The sequence below is a fragment of the Ammospiza nelsoni genome, chromosome 2, assembly GCF_027579445.1.
Source record: "Ammospiza nelsoni isolate bAmmNel1 chromosome 2, bAmmNel1.pri, whole genome shotgun sequence".
NCBI lineage: Eukaryota > Metazoa > Chordata > Aves > Passeriformes > Passerellidae > Ammospiza > Ammospiza nelsoni.
This window is the reverse complement of record NC_080634.1, coordinates 93152568-93172553: the sequence shown is the minus strand read 5'-3', so window position 1 is coordinate 93172553 and position 19986 is coordinate 93152568. Positions and strand designations below refer to the sequence as shown.

Here is a 19986-nt window from a genome sequence, read left to right as displayed (position 1 = left end):
GGTTTTTTTATTCTGTCACATTACAGCGACATACGAAAACCCAACAGAACATGCAAGCAACTTTTAACTTTGAAACTCTCTGTTCAGCTGACATTTTAAAAACCCTACTTTCATTTCTGACTACTTATTCTGCTGGGTTTTGATACAGCTTTATCTGAGATGAAAGAATTCTCTATTCTTTTTCTACAGGCATAATCAAATATCACATGTTGCTAATCTTTTACTACATCACAAATACATCTAAAGTGTCTGGAATAGTGGAAGTGTTTGGTGTATTGAAGAGCCAAGTAGTGAAAAAGAACAACTACAGCAAAAAAAGATATTTCCTTTCACACCATTTTATCTTTCTGACTTCCATTCTAAGAGTAGAAGACTGAATTTTGCAACTTGCCTGCCACATTATTCAGCAAATTTGTGATCTCAAGCAAGACAGTGAAGTCTCTGACATACTCATGTACTCTTCTAGCTGTGACTGTATGAATCAACTTCCTCTATTTATGGCAAGTGGGTACTAAATTAACTCTTGCCTTGGCATTTATCATCTACAAGCTTCATTCTCAAATTCACGGGATATCCTCTGTCCGGCACAGTGTGCCATTCCGAGGAAGTTGTGTAACTCCTGCTGGCATGGCTAACCAAAGCTGACATATGTTTATATTGCAGAGGAAAAAAAAAAACAAACCAACAAATTGTTACCATCTTGTGAAACATAAAACTCAGGTGAAGGACACCCAGACTGCCATTTCCCATTACAAGACCCACACCCAGACCTGTTCAAGTGGTACCTCTACCATTAGTTCTCCCCCTTTTGTAAAGGCAAAGTAGACATAAACACATGTATTGAAAATTTGTCTTGTAGATTAGGAACTCAATTTCCAAATCTTAAACATAAATCCTGCCTCATTTTCTTCAGGAATCAGAAGTCATAAATGCTGCCAGTCAGGCTTACATTTAAATGGAAGATGGGGCACATGTACAGTTGATAACTGCAAAAGAACCACCTGCAAAATAAATCTGCCAAGGAATCCAATTACATCATTGAGCTCTAACCACTTACAGTGTACTTGCAAGAATGAGAAGGACACCCATTTAACAAGCTTCCTTCCTCTTTAACGAGCTTCCTTCCTCATGCTTTGCCCGGCCCCCCACCCCATCCCCATTTTAAATGCTTCACAACAACCAACTATATCATGTGGATTATCTAAAATAAAGTTCTCTCCCTTGTTATCAATAAGAGCTGCAAATTACCAAGAGTTCACACCCAGTGGAAGATGTTTACTGAATAGATAGTACAGCTCTGTGGTTTTCCCAGCAGGGAAGAAAAAACCACTTAACTAGATAAGCCTTCCTTTCAACTTCTTTCCACTTCCACCTCCCTGCTGTACCCTTCAGCTCAAAGGAGCACCTAATCTTAGACAGTGCCAGAACCAACACTGCACTTAAGTAAAAGAACTCACATAAAATTCCAGCACTAACAGTCAAGCCAAGCTATAAAGAATCACTCAATAACTTACTGAACACATCTCATGGGCACTCTCTGCTACTTTGTTTTGGGAGATCCTATACCACTTTCTTTACATAACAGCTGTGAATTTTCTCCCCCCAACCCTGCAACTGCTCTCTCCTTAATCCTTGCTAACTTGATTGCCTGCCATATCCCTGCTCGTACACAAGCAAGATACCCTGAAACATATGGGAATCCTTGATGTCATGCAGCAAGGAATTACTAAACCCACAAAGTGCAGACTTTATGTGTATCTTAAGAGAAGATAAAAATCTCTAAGCAATTTGATTATGCAGAACAAGCTTCAGATGCATTTAATAGTACTCCAGTATGTGCATTTAGACTACAATTCAAAATATTTTGTGTAAGTTATCATTGCCTTTTCAAGAAAGGAAAAAAAAATAATAACAGTGATAACTTCTAACTCTTTTAACCAGGCAGAACTAAGAGGAAGATCTATATCTATAAAAGACTGGTCATTACTCTCCCTTCTGTGGAAGAAGCACATTGCAAGTACCGCTGTTCTAAGACATGCCACTGTCTTTCAAAGCAGCAGGAAACTCAAATGCAAACAGAACCAACCCTTTCATCTTAAGTACAGGTCTGCAGGGAGAACCACAGCTTAGAGGGCTGTGTAGAAATTAGCTTATGAACGGTGTGCTGCAAAGACTCCTTCAACATAGCTCCCACAGAAATAACACAGAGAAGTCTCTAAAAAAAATCCTTCTGGGGAAAGGGGAAAGAAAAGAGGCAGGAAACAAAGGAACACTGAACTCTAATAGAGCTCTTCTGCTGATCAACAGAAGGCTGCTGACATGATGTAAGGGCAGACTTGACACAGCCTGGAGAGAAGTAAGAGTATGTACCAGAAGCTTCACAAAAATCAGACACGGTTTTCAAACCACAGAAAGAGGGAAGAAGAATAAATCACTAAAAAATGTCATAGAATGAGAGCAAGATACTAGTCAAAGTCCATGGATGAAAAAAGGCACAAAAACATAGCTACAAAAGGTTAAAGAGACTTCCAGATAATTTACTTTTTGTCCATCCCAACAGTCTAATTAGCAATCACTGTGACACACTGGAGCAATAGCTGCTGCCAATAGCTCCTCCCTTGCCCTCATCCACCAAGGGCTGAGGAAGACCCGGCCATCCCAGGCGAGCCCCGGTGGCTGCAGCCATCCCACCGGGCCTGGCTCCCCTCACACACAGGATGCGCTTTATTGCCACAGCCAGTGTTACAAAACACACAGACCTATCTTCTGTTATTGCATCTCCACTTCCTCTTCTCACCCTTGAGGACTGACACCACGGTTATCCCAGGATCAGGAACTGCAGCAGGTTTTATGTGATTTGAGGCCAGCCCAGACAAGGCCGTACCCAAGCAGAGCAGTGCCAGGGCTCTCTCTGAGCAGAGCCTCTGCCCCCGCCCCGGGGTCCGGAGCTGGGCTCGGGGCCAGCCGGGACAGTGCAGCTGTGTGAACCCCGAGCAGGCTGCTGAGGAGCAGCCCCAGCACACAGCACTGCAGGAGGCCTCACTGGACACTCTGCCCCACCTCAGGGCTGCGTTCCAACTCAGACCCTTGGCAGAGCTCTGCAGGTTCCTCCGCACCCGGCCATTTGCCTTACCAGCCCCGACTCTGCCCTGATGACTTAAATTCTGGTGTTACCTTGGACCAACTCATCACTACAGAGCTCTCTGGTGGTCACCATGCTCTTGGCTGACCCTGGCTAACATCATGAACCTGCTCTACCCTTCTTTGGCTACCATATGATTCCCCACCTCACTGGCAAGATCACTGCCCTGGCTGCTTTATTGTCATGCCCAGCTTCCAGCCTGCCTTTTTTAATCAAGTAATCCACTTTGTGCTCCGTGACAAATGGAATAGGATAGCATCACATCAAATTAATCTTTTGTTCATTCAGTTCTGCTCTAAATATTAATAAAACACACCCTTATAGCAGCAGGGCACTGGAGTTCTGCTACTAAGGTCACAAGGATCAGTGCAGTATTTAACCATCGTTATTCAGAACAGGGCAACACTTGTCAAGGCCAAGCAAAAGGTTATGTTGTAACATAAGTGAACAGCAGCTTTGCAAAACGGTAAACAGCTAGAATACAAAATGAAATTTATTACCAAAGCTATAGCAGACTTCTCTACATTGTTTAGACTCCAAGCAACTAGAACAGAAATTATTTGCACAAAACAGTGCTCTACACCAAGACTGAGACCTTGGTAGCGCAGTGCTCAAAATTCCATTACTGTTAGCTTACTGAAAGGCAAAAACTGTATTAACTCCTGCAGATCAGCACGAGTCTAACATGCAGGGGAGGACAGCTACACAGGGGAAAGAGAAAGCAACAATTTAGTACCAGTTTCTTAATAATAGCTTCCTCTTTAGCTTCTATTCTTCAAAACCAATTCAAGTACTACAGCTGTTTTCTGCTAAACTCTTCCTACACCCCTCAACTGTTTCAGCTAAAACAGACAACATCAGCTCAAGAGAAGTCAACTTGTTCAGCAAATATCCAGGTGTCAAAATTAAGTATTAGGCAACCCTTGCCTTTTGACCTTAAATAATTCAATAAAAATTCACCAAAATCCCAGAGAACAGAAATCAGTATATTTTCTGATCCTTGTGAGAGACACTTGCTCTTGTACTGCATTTCACTTCTCCAATACTGGTTATGCCAGGGAGGATTTGCACAGAAGGCATTTGACTCCAAGTGCAGATTGACAAGAACAGGATTTTGAAAGGAAGGAAGCAAGACTTGGCTAGGCAGAGAAACAGAATCCTGCTTGTCCTCCCCTGTCCCTTCCCCTGGCAGGGTTCTCTCATCACTCTGGCACTGCTTAGCCAAAGCCAGTTGATTCCATCTCTACACGGAGCTGGGAGAGATGCTTGTGAGTTTTCTGCATGCTACTCTGTGGGGGAAGGCACATCACAAATGAAGTAAGCAGGAAGAAAGAAGAATGCACAATGGAATAACAATGGCGGAATACCTATTCAGGTCCAAGATCCTTACTACTTCAACAAAATTGCCTTCCAGAAAAACATAGAATTAGATGGAAATTGGCACCACGACTGGTAAATATCATTTTTCTATCCTGTCCCATACTTAAGAGAGTCAACTCTACCTTGAAAAAGGCTTGATGATTAAAGATTCCACTGTATGGTACGGAATGCAGCAAAGCAGCTCAACAACAATGCCAGAGCAGGTGTTAAACTAAACATATGGCAGAAAACCATTCCACTACAAGAACAGAATACAGATGATGGTAATGTTAATAATAAAATAATAATAATAATAGTAAAAAATAATTACTCATTACACAAGTACTACTGAAAGCAGTACAGCATTTTTCTTTTAAAAGTAAATATATAATCCTGTAAAGGCAGGAATGTTGTGTACACAAAGAGACTCAAGATTAAAACTAACAACCCTCCTGATGGCAGCCCTCAGTTTCAAGTGCTTGACTCTGGAAGCTCACCGGTTCTTAGCAGACAGGGTAAACAATACAAGCCTTTTAGACACTGCTTCCAGCTGCCAGGAACATGAATGAAGACATATGTCCCATCTCATAATGTCACAGTGAGACAAATATCCAGGCTGTTTTACAGGCAGAACAGCAGCTATGTGTTTCAATGACTTCCCTAAATCAGGCAGTCTTCAAATAATTAGCATAAAAAGTCATCTATCATTAAGGCTAATCAGGCAATTAATGAACTTTAAAAATCACACCTGAGGAGACTGTAAAAGGAATTAAGTGGGCCAGGTCAAACTTACTGTCTTATATCTTGAAGGTTTGGGGCTGAACCACCCAATCTAGATTATTACAAGAGTACAAACCAATTTTGTATCTCCGTGATTATACTGCCTACAGCTCAGCCATAACTACTGATATGATTCTGAAGCCTGGGTACAGCTAAATATCTTTCAGAGGCATCACTAATAGCCTCTGAAGATGTACAGAAGATGTACAGCAGCATCCTTTTGACTTAGTTTTAATTTAGAAAAGTCTCAACCTCCTTCCCTTATTCCCTGAAAGCTCTCAATCACAGCCCTACAACAGAATTCACATTAGTCCCCATCAAAATCCAAATAAGTGCTCCATTCCTCAAAAGAAATACTTGAACATAGTCTTGATACCAAGCTGTTTTGTTTCAAAGATTTTACTTGAATGGTTGTTGAAAAAAAAATTAAAAATCCTGATTAAAATAAAACTAACCCACTGGCTCAAAATCATGTTCAGAAGCTTTATATTGTCGTCATCCTCATCCTATGCTGGCCTATTTTAGTGCTAATCTCATGTTCCCAAAAGAAAACTATCATTCAACAAACAGAAAGCAATGCAAAGGGAAAAAAAAACAAACCAGCACACAGTGGTTGAGCTATGGCTCATCCTTCCCACACCCTGTTCCCCCCACAGCTATGAAGGCTCAGCCCTCCAGCACAGCTGGTTTCAGGTGTACCACATAGGTCACAGAAGTTACAAACACTTTGTCATGAAAAAAAAAAAAAGGCATGCATCCATGTCCAAAACAGTAGCAAAACAGCAAGAAAAAAATATCAAATAAGTGCACATGACACCTGCACTAGATCAAAGTGCACTGTGCTTTGCCTCTGTCAAAACCCCAACCTACCCCAAGAGAAATATCCCAATTCTATCTCCTGCAGGCTGATACCCTAGAAGATAAATACACTGCAAAATATGTTAGCATTGCACCACGACACTGACAATACCAGATGTTATACCTACAATACAACAAAAGCACTGATAAACCACCATCACTGCCTCCTCCAGAAGGACAAAGGGAACCAAATTCCTGTCTTCAAGGCAAAGCTACGTGGTCCTTACTCCATACTCTGAGGGAAGTAGGTAGAAGCTCCTGTCTACATCTCATATTGGGGAGTTCAGGAGAGCAATAGGGAATCTGACCTAGCCCCACAGCCAGTGTTTCCCCACCACACAAGTTAGTGGGTTTTTCAGATCACATTCTGTAGCACTGAGTTAACCCCATGCAAGGCCAGAGGAGTTTTGGCATATCTGCAGCCTGGCACTAATTCACAGACATGTAAGCTCTTATTTGGTTCTAAGCCCTTCCTGGATAAGATATTCATGGCTGACCCCATTTCATTCTGCCACTGGGCATGGTCTGTTAGGCACAGAACTTACTGCTATATGTTTCCAAATGCAGTGTGCAAGGTAGTGCTGAAGTAGAGACCCCATCTCACAAGCACCTGGTACTTCTGGTTATATCTCAAACAGCCACCAAACATTAAAAAAAAAAAAAGTTGCACACAGTACAATTAAACCTGAATAAGATTCCATCAGACCAGGAGAAAAATACACCTTAAATTCCAGAGATTCACTCTGCATAAGATAGTGAAGCCTATATTCAAGAGCATGTAGAACAAGTTATTTCCAAGAATGGATTACCATTTCCCATTACCAGAAGCAGGGCACCAGCATACCAATAATTTGCAGGTGTTATTAGGAAACTTTAAAAACAACATTTTCCACTAGACTGTTACAGAGACTGGTTATATTTAATAATGAAGCTGTCTTTAAAAGTAATTCAGCTCATTTTTTTTCCACTTCCAAACTCACAACTTTCTGGAATACTGTCACAGAATCAGGTGTCAAAACACACTAATTATCAGCCTGTAAGAGTTTCACTTTCACTGAAATGATTTTGCTCTATTGCAACATTCCAAATCCCCCCAGGCAGTTTTTATTCCCTGTCAAAAATCAGAGAATCACCACTCAAAAACAGACAGGCAGGAGTATTGGTCTGAACAAAAATTAGCTTTTTTCCTCCCTCTCAGGCAATTTTGCTTAGTATGCCTAAAAAATAAAAAATCCATGGGAGAGTAGGGAGAGTCACGCTATCTTGAAATCTAGTTCCTCTCAACTCTAACACGTGACACCAATTTCCTGAAGTCCATTGCAAGCACCATCCCACAGAGCACAGAGGTTGGCTCTACACATCAGCAGGACAGAGAGGGGACACCAACAGTTCCCCCAGCTTTAAACAGGGCTGGATTTGTGACCATTGACCACAACCTCCTCTGTAAGCCATCATCATCTCTGAAGCACCTAAGCCTATTCCGCAGCAGCTCCTGTTAGTGGGAACTCTGGTGTTCACAGTGGTCAAGCAGAGCCATCCAAGACCTGCTGGCCCTCAGCATGCAGCAAAATTAATTATGTGGAACAATCTACAAGCACAGGGTAAGACAAATATTTACAGAAGTAAGACTAGTGCTGGTCAACTCCTACCTCACACTTAGGGCAAGAAATGCTAATAGAGCACAAATGTGGTTCTTCAGGTATCTTAACAATTTGAAATTTGAATATTATGCAACATCAACCGAAGTCTTAAACATTAAATATCTACCCTGTAAATGTGACTACAAGTTTATAAAGAGGAACAGGCCACAGAACATTTGCAGAAATAGCTGATGGGTCCTTTCTCTTATGTACCAGGGAATACTTTACACAAAACTCAGAACTTGAACATTATGTTCCTGGAGGTAAAATGCAACTTATCATTTGAGGAATTCAGCTAATAGGTTCATGAACCAGTGCTGCAGGGATAAGTACTCTGAAGGAAGTCTCTTAGGACCAGACTTGGTCTAGGCTACAGAGAATTTGCACAAATCAAGACGAGGAGCTTACTGACAGTTACAACAGTGCACAAAATTTACAGGGGCACAGCTCCTCTGACTTGAGCAGAGCAGGTGCAAGTTTTTAGGACCTTTACTGCATCCCTGAAACATAATAGAGTCCAATAGCAACAATAATCCCCTACATAGCAAAATGGCTTTTGGGTTTACCAAATTCTCAGACACCCTGAGCAGTACAGTTACCTTTATACAAGTGCAGAAGACGTGAGAACCTTAATAGTGGTTCTGTACCCAGATAATATATTATGCTGAAAGACACACAGCTGCTGGAGTTTCACAATTCTGTCAGTATTTTTGCCTACCTTGTGAGAAACAACTCAGCTCCTTACAATATGGAGAAAAAATATAATGTGCAGCTACCTCCATGCACAACCTATTTCATGTAATCACTTACATATCTGCTGTCAGGGACATTTGAAAAAAATCAAAGGAAGACAAGAAATTGTACTGATCAGATCTGTAGAGGAGTGACAGGTCTCACTGCTAGCACTCCTTGCTTATATCTGCTAAAATTTACTCAAAGCAGCTAAGAAGATAAATATTTTCCCAATATTAAGTTCTCCACGAGAGCAAATGCTGCCATTTCAGAGATATTCCAAAGTCAAAACTGGAAGGGAAAACAAATCAGCAAGTGCATTTATAAAGAGAAAAAAACAATGCTTCCAATGCAAGTCTCATCTTAAGAGCAGGTGTTTTGTGAAGAAGTTTTTCAACATGTATTGCAGCACTAAAGTTTTCATGACTAGTAACAGCACGAAGAATGAAAGCTGCAATCCCAGAAACGGCACTCGCAGCTGGCAAATGGCAACAACAGAAGAGCTGACCACTGGACTACGAAGAATTTGCATTTGTTCCATAAAACTTAGGGCAGCCACTCAGATACATAAAGTATTCATAAAAGCACAATTTTTCTCAGGAAGAACAGAACAACTACTTGCAAAAAATGAGAGCAATTCTGTTGGACAACTGCATCTCTCTTTTTTACTACCTTTGAATTATCTGCAACAATGCAATCCCAACCAGTAAATCAAACTTAAATATGGCCGGTTTGGAGAGGATGGATTGGTTTTGTTTTAGGCACACACAGCTCTCACATTGTGCCACAGTGTCAGAGCTCAATTTTCCAAGGCTGTGTTCATGTGTTCTATAGCAGTCACCAGCCTTTCAAACCAGAATCAAAAAGCAACTGTAGGATGTCACACCCTGTGTCTCCTGCAAAATAGATCTAATTTTCCATTACAAACTGGTGATTGTTCCTGGGCAGGGGGAGGGAGAGAGGGAGGGAGAGAGAGACTAAGAAAGGCAGCTTTTGTACTATCTACCAGATTTTTCTTCTATTTCTACCACCCTCCTTCCTACAATTCTACAAGCTGAACAACAGCCAGATAAATCAACGGAACTATTTTTCACCGAAATAAGATAACAAAACATCTGAGAAGTTTCAAAATACAGTTCAATTTCACTGTTCAATTACACAGTTAAACACAAGCACATATAATTACCTTTAAGAACTCACTAATTGGTTTAAAATGCACATCTCAGAAGATGCTAAGAGAAATAGCTTTCAGAATGTTGCACTGTAGCGCTCAATGAAACAGGAAATGAGGAACAAAGAAAGGAATTTCATAGATTCCAGATGTACTCTAACACCAGCTGGGAAATACAAGCAAGAATCAACTCCAGCCTTGTAAAAAGCTACCACTAACTGTTTTCTTCTAGAGTTCTTACACAGAAGTAAGTAGCTGTAAACAATTTGTAAACAGAAATATTTTTAGAAGGAATTGGAAAGAGTAATAAACTTCTTCCCTTCCCTCCTATTTTTAAGGAGTTTAAAACTCAGCCACCAGTTAATCTGGTTTTTTGAGCTGCTTTTTTTAAACATATGAAATCTAAATAAACAGTCATAACAGCAGCACAACTGTAAATATTTCAAGTTGTCCTATTTCCAATACTTGGAATATTAAAGCTGAATGAAACTCAAAAGCAAGGAAAATTCAAAAAACAGTAAAATTGACTTACACTACATGCCTTCCATGCAACTGGAACTAAACAGAATTTAAATTTGCAAATTGCTATAAAACGAGTTATCAGTCACTTAAAATTTTTATTCCTACATCTATAAATTTAAAAAAAAGAAAACACACTCCAGATTAAAAACCCAGGAAATAAAACTCCTTCACAAGTTCAAACACCCTTCTGCTCCCTGTGTAACAACATCTCCAATGTTTCATCTTCCTTTTTTTGAAACACAAACTCAGGCCTTTCAATGCAAACTTCTTCTAAATGGATTTTGAAATCTCTTCATAAACAAGTTTAGAGACAAAGAGACAAAATACATTTCCCCCCAAAGTCACTGTAACATATGAAATGAAAGCTTAAGCTTGAAGCATGCATCTTATGGAACACAGATCTGTGTCCCCCTCCTCCCCTCATCACAGAAATAGTTGTTCTTCCCAGCTTTGAAACTTTTCATTCATTTATTGCGCATGCAAGAATTGAGACACTTCATCTAACATGCATCCACCTCCTAGCAGTGTGTAAAAGTACATTCATATTTATGCAAATTAAACACTGCATCAAATGCTAGCTGCTAAAACCTACCAGTCATTCTGAAGGAAGTGAAACCCTCTTACCATCACATCAGCCTAATCCACTTCAGTCAGTGGCCATGCAGTCACAGCTACAAACCTCAGCAACAGGGGACAAACAGCAAGATTCAGCTGCTGGGCTAATGAAGGGACCTTCGTTTTGCCCCAGTGCTGCCTGAGAGGCAATAACACACAAATGCACAAGTCTCTAGCAAAGCAGAAAGAAATGGTAATACTTCAGAGGTCTGGAATGAAAACTGAACAGCAGAAATGTTAATCAGAAGCCTCAAAAGTCTTCAACATTTGTGTTCTTCCCTCAAGAGTCTTCAAAAATACAGATACAATATATTTTTTCTCTTTCAAGCAGAAGGGAAAAAAAAACCCAAACAACCCTCAAAGACCTCAAACTTTCCACTGAATATATGTAGTGTTTTACAGCTGGCACTGATCCACTAAAATTTGAGAAAGGAAAACAGGGGGAAAATATTGCAGTTCTCCGTAGTTTTGAAGCTTCACATCTCATTTTGCAAAACTTTCACCCAGAAAGTCTTCTATAGGAGGAAAACAACATGTAAAGTTTCAGGGAACTTCCTTTCCCCCTGGTAGAGGTTAGGATGGGAGAGGAAGGAAGTCAGATTTGCTTTGTTTTTACTCCAAAACAAAGCTTTATTTGGGTCCTAAATTCAGTCACCAACCCGCCACGCTGAAGAAATCAGACACTGCTAAAGAATAGAAATTTCATAAAGTTTAGCAAATGTCAGTAAAATCAGAAGGTTAGAATGGGTGAGTCCACAATCAGCTTTTCTGTTTAATAAATTATAACCTTTTATTAACTCCAAGATTGAGCTTTTTCTTGGTGTAACCACAAAATGCATAAACCTGGAGTACTAGAAAGTTTAAAAGCACAGCATTAAGATTTACTAATGCGTGTTTTGACTATTAATATATGCCTTAGGTGACTTGCTCCCCAGAAGCATTAATGGTCCACCAGCACACACACATTAATTTTCCTCTGACATATTTGCCTGAATATTTGTTGGTCAGATCAATATGAGCAATGCAACTCTGATATTTAGATCTTTTACAGTATGCAGCCCAGTCTACAAGCCTCTGATTTTATTCTAGGCTTCTGGCTCTCACAAGAGCTAGCTCTAAGATTTATTCTCCAAACACATCCGTTTGCAAAGTGCATTGTAACAACATGAGAAGTGTTAAGTACTCCTCAACAACTCAAAGTGGATTTTACCTCATCCTTTCCCTTCCCCCACCTCCCCCAAGAAAAAAAATTGCTACATGAGATATTCAAAGACTTAACTCGACTCTCACAGAAGTGCAATTGCTGGCTTTAAAGAATTATTCCTAATTTACACTCCTGTAATGGACATCACTCAGTGAGAAAGGACAGAGGGAATTTTAACCTGATTAATACTATCAAAGGTATTTTTGATGAGGTTTTTCAAATGTATTTTCTAATCTTGGTGTAGGCAACACTGTCCAGTTGTTTACATGAGATCTTCCTTAAATGGGAGCATCAGTGCAACAAATTACTTCATATGACAACAGAGTGCTTGACAACATAAGTGCATAAGTAGAAATTTTGCTTTGATGCAGAGAAAGGGGAAAGCTCTCTCAAGCATAAATATGATAATCAACATGAGGTGCCTCAGCTTTAAAAGACAAGTGTGTGATGGAGAAATGGGGCAGCATGTGTGACTATTAATTAATACCAACTAGAACACCTAAACTTTCATAAACAGCTACGGTCCTGAACTGAGTGTGAGATTCAAGTAGTTCTCAAGCAGGAGGTCAGAGATACAGATACATCAGTTTGTCAAGTAATCTTCTTGCCATTCTCTCTGGAGTTTTAACATTTATTCTCCACAGCAGCTGACCAAGCTGGTGTGTAATGGCAGCTAACAAATACAGCACCATCAAGAAAACCTACAGTAAGGAAGGGGAGTGAACTGAAGAGCACAGAAGGAGTCAGGCAGTGTCACAACATCACCAGTACCCAGACATGAACACAACGGATGCACCTGCTGTCCCCTCCGACTCCCCACACACGCACACTCCCAGTCAAGCTCCTGGACACTTGTCCAGAAACACCTCTGACAACCACTGCAGTGTACAGCTCACTAAAATGGAAAAAAACTAAACCTCAAAAGAAAATTAAGTTGCATTCTTTGGTTCTGCTTTGCAAACTGAACTGGATTTTCTCTCCTGAGAGCAGAGAAGCATCAGTCAACAGCAGGTGTGCAAAGAGCACTTCATGGCTGGGAGCAACATGAGCAGGGAAGGGGAAAGACAAGACCTGCCTTCCCAACAGCACCAAGGGACTAATCTGGGGTACTATATCATGATTTCATGCTTTGGACTGCAGCTATCAAACAGAATGGAAGAAACATGCAATACATAAAGTACAGCATCAGGCAGAACTGACACATAAAAAACAGAGCAGGAGAAGGTAATATTGGCATCTAACTAACCCGGCAATTTCAGAACTAAAGATCTGGTTTTAACCAATGATAGTGAAATAGTAAAAAAAACAAAAACACAAAAAATATTCATCAGTCTGAAGAGTAATTCAGGGCAATGAAGTTTTCAAAAGCATTTTCTGGAAAACTGAGAAAGATATCCAGCATTTGTATGTCCTTATGTAAGAGCATTTGGTATTCTGACCATCAGACAATCACTTACATGAAGAGACAAGAAAATACTTCTCATGAGACAGATTAAATAACAGTTCTTTCAAATGTACCAACTCCAGAAGAAGATCACAAGTTTGCTTATTGACATCAAGGGCCCTGAGCATGTCTGTTTAACAGATTCACTCCTGTGAATTTACCTCTACACACTCTATAAACCAAAACACATGAGCTTCCACTTATATATGAATCCTTCTCTACTTAAAAGAAAGGAAAGCTATGGATGGAATGCTATGGAGTTTGGTATCAGGCTGGCAGCCCCAAACACATCTTCTATTTCTTCAAAACTGCATTCACTGCAGCATTTTCCACTGCTACCTCTGTTTCCTCCTCTCACTTGCAGAAAATACAGTCTTGCTCCAGCCATGGCTGCTCTGGACAGTCCATAAAAAGCCAGGGCACTCTGCCTCTAGGAACAGCAGTGGACCCAGCCTTTTCCATTCAGAACACCGAATACAAGCTGGTCAGAACACAGCCACCACCAAATCTAGCAATGTCAAATACTGAACCAGCAGTGACAAATCTGCATAATTTACTCTGCATCTTCCATGGCCTGTGAGTCTCAAGCCTTAATGAGCATTGCTACAGTCAATCAATATGAACGTTAAGTTGCCACTTTATTTCACCTATGCAACATCAGTTTAAGCTGCACTTGTTAACTTTTTAATGTGAAGAAAAGATATTGAGAAGTCTTGAATATATTCAGGGTGAGATGCAAATAGCTTTTCTTCCTTTGTTTTCTTCTTGGTCCTCCAACTTAGAAACACCGGAAAAAAACATTGTTATCTTTATAAGAAACATTTCACACTTCCTAAATAATTTTCCATTTGTTTTTTATAAATACATACATACAAATGTGTATATGTACATATGTGTGTATATCTATATATGTATATATATAATGAGAGAGTGAGAAAAGTACCTGGGAAAAACTCTCTCATTCTAAAAATATGTATTCCACAACCTTGTGCCCCATTTAAAAGGGAATAAATCCTTTTACAGTATTATGCAATGAACATATTTAGTCGTAATTACTTCTACAAGTAACCACTTAAGGCACTAAATCCCAGCAGACAACATTAAAAGGGACATCTTCTAAAGACAAAATGGATTTTCCTGAACAACCTTAGTATTAATAGACTTTAGGGAGACCTTAAATTTGTCAGGGACAAGAGAAGTTTCTTTTTAGCCTGGGAAAGGCAGAGACATCTCTCAAACATTTACACTGTAACAAGTTTAATGGTGGAAAGCCTGTAAATACCTTCTCTTGGCAATTGACCGGCTTAAACAGCAGTAAACTAGCACTTAACTAAGTACTCTGCCTGACTTCACCCAAGACTCTCAGCTTCACAAGTTTAATTGCTTTCACAGTGTCTTAAACTACACAGCTCTCCATTAATTAGTAAAGAATAAGAGGCAAAGAGATGGCATATCTACAGACCAACCATACTAATTTTGTCAACTGGACATAAACAAGTTCTTGCAGTTCCTAGAAAATTGAGTGAGTTTAGAACAGGGTTAGCTGTGTGTGAAGCACCAACCTACATCAGATAGGAGCCAACTTTTATCACAAATATTTCACTGCTCCATGATTCTGCTCACACTTACTGCTAAGGATAGCTTATGCCACTGGAATTCCCAAATTTTAGACTAAGGCCTCAACACCTTGTAACCACAAAATGGCCCTTTTAAAATGCGATAAAAGAAAGATTTAGAAGTTCATGAATGTCTGAAATTGCAACAAGCATTCACATTGCACAAGGGGATTGTTACTATCTGTCAGCTCAAAAGCACAATGAGCAGAGGGTCCCCTCAATATATTACAGTTCCAGTAAACTCTCAGTGTGCAACATCCTCCTGCCCCAATTACTACTTTCAAACTATCAGACAGAACTATAACAAGCTCTACTACTGCTAGAAAAAATACTATTTTAAAGCAGAGCCAAATGCCCGTAAGTATAACAGTACTAGATTTTAGGGACATGAAAAGCTTGCTAAAGCGAAAATTCACAAATGAGCTGTTTCTTTAGATTTTTCATGTATAAACAATTTCACAAAGTAAAATCTGGCAGCAGGTTCTCTGCTAAGCAGCATACAGCTTTCATCAACAGAAACGCTAAACATGAGCTTTCGTTTTTTTCAACTGAAAGTTTAATAGTTGATGCCATTTAAGGAGAAAAAAAGTAGCAATTAAGTACAGCATATTTAGTAAATATTAACAGTGCAACAAAAGTCATGTTGTCAAGCAGAAGGACTCTTTGTAGTTTTTCCAGCCAATCATCAGCCACAGAGCCTTATGTTGTTTCCTTTCAGGTTTTGAAACACTGACTCATGGAAATATCAGCACTGCACACTTCCTCAAAGTGGCAATCTTATAGGAAGTGTTTGTTTAGTCTTACATGACACATTGTGTTGTTTATGTATAAGGGATTCCGGTAAAAATAATTTTCAATTAAGGAAAAAAAAAAAGACATAAGCACAATGGTTTCAATTATGGGAAGCCAAAATAAACCAATTTCAACTAGACATCTGAACAGCACATTCATTAACACAAGTACTACTGCTTTTCTTTCTACTGTACATTACTTCCTTGCAACATGAGCAGAAGTTGCCAGGCATTAACTTCTTTCAGTTCAACTAACCACAAAAGAAAGTAGACAAGAGGTAGCACAGGAACAACTCCTCTTAACACTGGTACCCACAATGACAGTTCACACTGCTGCTCCCCAGCTTCATTATCTCAGTGAGACATCTTTAGGAGGTGCCACACCACTGTCAGTTCAACTGAGTGAGGCAAACACACATCTTCCCACAAAGCTTAACTGTTCCAACACTTTGAAAAAAGGAGACAGATGGCTCAAGCTAAATCCAAGCTTGACTAGAAACAACACTGCTCAGAACATGGAAGCATTTAAGAGATGCAGAATGTAATAACTCACCTAGCTTAATATGCTGATTCCATGCAGCCTATCAAGTCCCAAAAGAACAAGTTATACAAGCAGAAGAAAATGCCTTCATTTACCTGCAGCTTCTTGGAAATACAGGACAAGCCAGCCATAGCAGCACACTTCATTCGGGCATTCAAACATCTCCAGGCTACAAATGTTTTGCACAGCCAAAAGCCTCCCAACCACATCTGCCTCCTCATTAAAAGAGGAGTGCCAACATGGGTGTCGTCCACTGTGTTTGCACTCATTCCTCAATGAATCAATCCTACATTTCATCCAATTTATTCTAAGGCACACCTGTATATCCGTGTCCCCATTCATGATTTGCCAGCAGAGGTGCTACAGAGAAGGAAATGTCTTATCAGATCAAGCACAGAATATCTGAAAGTCAGAAATCAGACAGAGCTTGGCTATGAAACAAGCTCCCAAAGAACAGAACTGACCATCTCCTTAGCATGATGAATCAAAGCAAAACATGGAAAATGACAATCCTTTTTTGCCCTCAAATAAGTTTTCTTCTCTTAACCCATTCATTGAAAGATTAAAGCCTCCTGTCACTAGAAATGAGAGAAAACTACAAGACACCCATGAATGGGAGCTGCTAAAAGAAACTATTTGGAATAGCTGAAAAAAGCAGTGTCCCTCCAATGTTCACCATCTTTTCAGTGGTGCCCAGCAACAGGATCAGGAGGAATGGCCAAAAATAGAAACACAGTTAAGTTCCACCTCAACATGAAGACCTTCTTTACACTGATGATTTATTAAAAATATGGATACTGATCTAGTACCGATATCCAACTGTGATGGACAAAGACTCTCTAATAGTTTAAAGTTAGGAAGTGTATGTTTATTGCAACGCTGGGCAGCATGTGGGACAGCTCCCAAATACACACTGCAATTTACAGGTGATTACAGAGTCCTTTTATCTACACAAGTATTGAATACCCAAAATACAAATGCATATTCATAACTTTGGAACATCTCATTGCCCGTTTGTATGGTAATCAGTTCAAAATAATTAAGCATGCATAGTTTGTTCCTTGAAATGGGTCGGTGGTCCCTTTCACGGAGAGGGGACCCAAAATGAGGACGTAAATGAAGTCTTCCTCATTCTCACCTTTCTACCTTTTCAATGCAAACATGACAAATGAACCCTTGGTAGAATTCCCATTCCCTGTCTTCAATTGGTTTCAGAACAGAGGAGGCCTACAATTGTCTTATGTTCCTAAAAGCTATTTATCAGTTTTTACAGTCTTCATTATAAACTCAGCTAACCAAACATTATGTTGGCAAGCAATCAATTATTAGTTAACTACTAACTCTTAACTTCATCAAGGCCTACCCATTTATTTTGATTAACTCTAATAAAGCTTATCTCTAACTAAAACCTCAGCTCCTTTAAAATCCTTAAAGTTTTGGTGTCACTGAGGGTGGCAGAGCACCGGAACATGTTGTCCAGAAAGGTCATGGAGTCTCCCTCTCTGGAGACACTCAAAAACCAGCCGGGCACTTTGCTGTATAACCCATGCTGGATAACCCATGCCTTGGCAGGGGGTTTGCAGAGGATGACATCCAGCGATGCCCTCCCGCCCTGCCAGCTTCGTGAGTCTGTGACCTCCCTTCAGATCCACTCACAGGACCTTCTGTAGGGAGCCTACAAGCTCCATGTACAAATTCTAGAAGATGAGGATTGCTTTACAAGGCCAGTCTCATTAGGAATACTTCCTCAACCCATCAAAGCAATCCCGCCACTTCCTATTTTTGTGAAAATTTCCCAAGAGACAGTCAGCTACAGAGAGGAGTGTGACTTGGGAACACGAGTGGCCGAAGGCGGCGGGGCTGCCGGGCGCGCTCGGCTGCGCCCCCTGGCGGGCAGCGGCGGCACGGCGGCGGGCATTGTCCTCCCCGTGCTCCGGGAATCACCTTCCGCTCCGGCGGCACCAGCCAAGCCAAGCGCCGGGATGCTCGCGGCTTTTCCGCTCGCCATCCAGCCTAAAAAACAGCGGGGATCCTTGCTGCGGTTCTACAGGAATCAAGTGCTCCGCGCCGACAGCTGAAGTCAGCAGCAGGATTAACTTTAGTCCGCCACATAATGAGCTTCATCTCAAGACTTTTGCAGCTGTTATTGTATTCGATCCCCTCAACAGTGCAAAGGAATTCCCACACTCTCGTGACTTCAATCATTCAGGTATAAGATCATCACTGTTTTCTTCTCAAAAAAACCCCAACCGATCAAACACAAACAGCTTAGCCACAAGTCATCATCCTATACGCGAGATGCGTTCTTAGCCCTTTTACTAAAAAATCACAGATGGAAACAACTTGCAATATCTTCACTCGCATGGTGTCCGGATTTCTCCCCTGTGAAAAGACCTTTTTTAAATTCCCCTCCCCTCTTTGAAAAGAGACAGAGAGCAAGTCTCCGTCCATACTCTGTAGGCTTACTGAATCTCTTTTCTGGATGTATACGAGAAAATAAAACGAACACGTAATTTTTAGTTTATATGATAATATTTTAATTCATAAAAACTGCTGTCACTAAACTACCTGTTGACAACGAGGAAACGATCCTAGCAATGGTCTCTTTGAAATGCTAACGCCACTGTACAATAATGAGATTTTCTACGTAATCTCACGTTTCAGTTTCATCCAACACGCCAATTGGAAGCTGCGAATTTGTTTCCGAAAGCAGGGAAACGCAAAGGAATATTTTTTCAAGAGCTTTATTAGGAAGCCACACGCCCGCGGTACCCACCGCTGCGAGCCCGGCGCTCAACGCCGCCGCTTCCCCGGGAGCTCGCAGCCCCCGCGCCCCATCCCGGGCAGGAGAGCCGCTCGCTCGGCCTGAGGGACCGATTGTCTTACGGAAACGAGGGATTTCCCTCCCAGCCGGCACACTCAGAACTCGACGAGGGAGAGTTTAATCCGCTCGCTGACATCTGTCGCTTACTTTCTAATAATGTGGTTTGGAACTCGCTCAACACAAGAAGAAGAGCGAATCTCCAAAAGCACGAGCCGGAGGAAGCCGTGAGGAAGCGACAGCAGCCCCTGCCTGTCCCCCTGGCCGAGGGCAGGGGCTGACACGGCAGCTCCTGCACGCAGCCGCTTTTGGGCCGGCTGCACAGCAGCCCTGCCAGGGACACACAGCGCTGAGACCCGGGGGCCGCCTTCAAACTTTTACAGCGCAGCTTAGCAGCAAAAATGAAAAAGAAAAAAAAAAAAGAAAAGAAAAAAAACCGCTCTAAAAAAACCCCAAAAAAAACCCCAAAAAAAACAAAACCCGCGAAATCGGCCGAACTCCCTGCGCTGCCCGGACTGCTGCCGGCGCCGCTCGCCTGCCGGACGCACGGCGCTGCCCGCCCGTCCCCGCGGCACCGGCCGCCTCCCAGGCACCGACCGCCCGCCCCGCACGGCCCCGCGGAGCCCCCCCGGCCGCGAGCACCGCCCGCCCCGCCGCCTCCAGCGCTCCCCGGGCGGGACGCAGAGCCAGGGCAGCGCGAAGGGGCCTCGGCGCCTCGCCGCCCTCCGCTCCAGCGGAGCTCCCTGCCCG

At 41.5% G+C, this 19986-nt stretch overlaps 1 protein-coding gene across 3 annotated transcripts in view; it reads right to left on the bottom strand.

The window, feature by feature from the left end:
• RASA3 (RAS p21 protein activator 3) overlaps positions 1-19986 on the bottom strand; it is a 152862-nt gene that overhangs the window by 108999 nt on the left and 23877 nt on the right. The window contains exon 1 of one of the 3 annotated variants that reach the window (XM_059493760.1): positions 9698-9763. The exons of the other annotated variants lie outside the window; for them this stretch is intronic. The gene's annotated coding sequence lies outside the window, so the exon portion shown is untranslated. Of the gene's footprint in view, positions 1-9697; positions 9764-19986 lie in introns of those variants that run through there. 3 annotated transcript variants of the gene reach the window in all.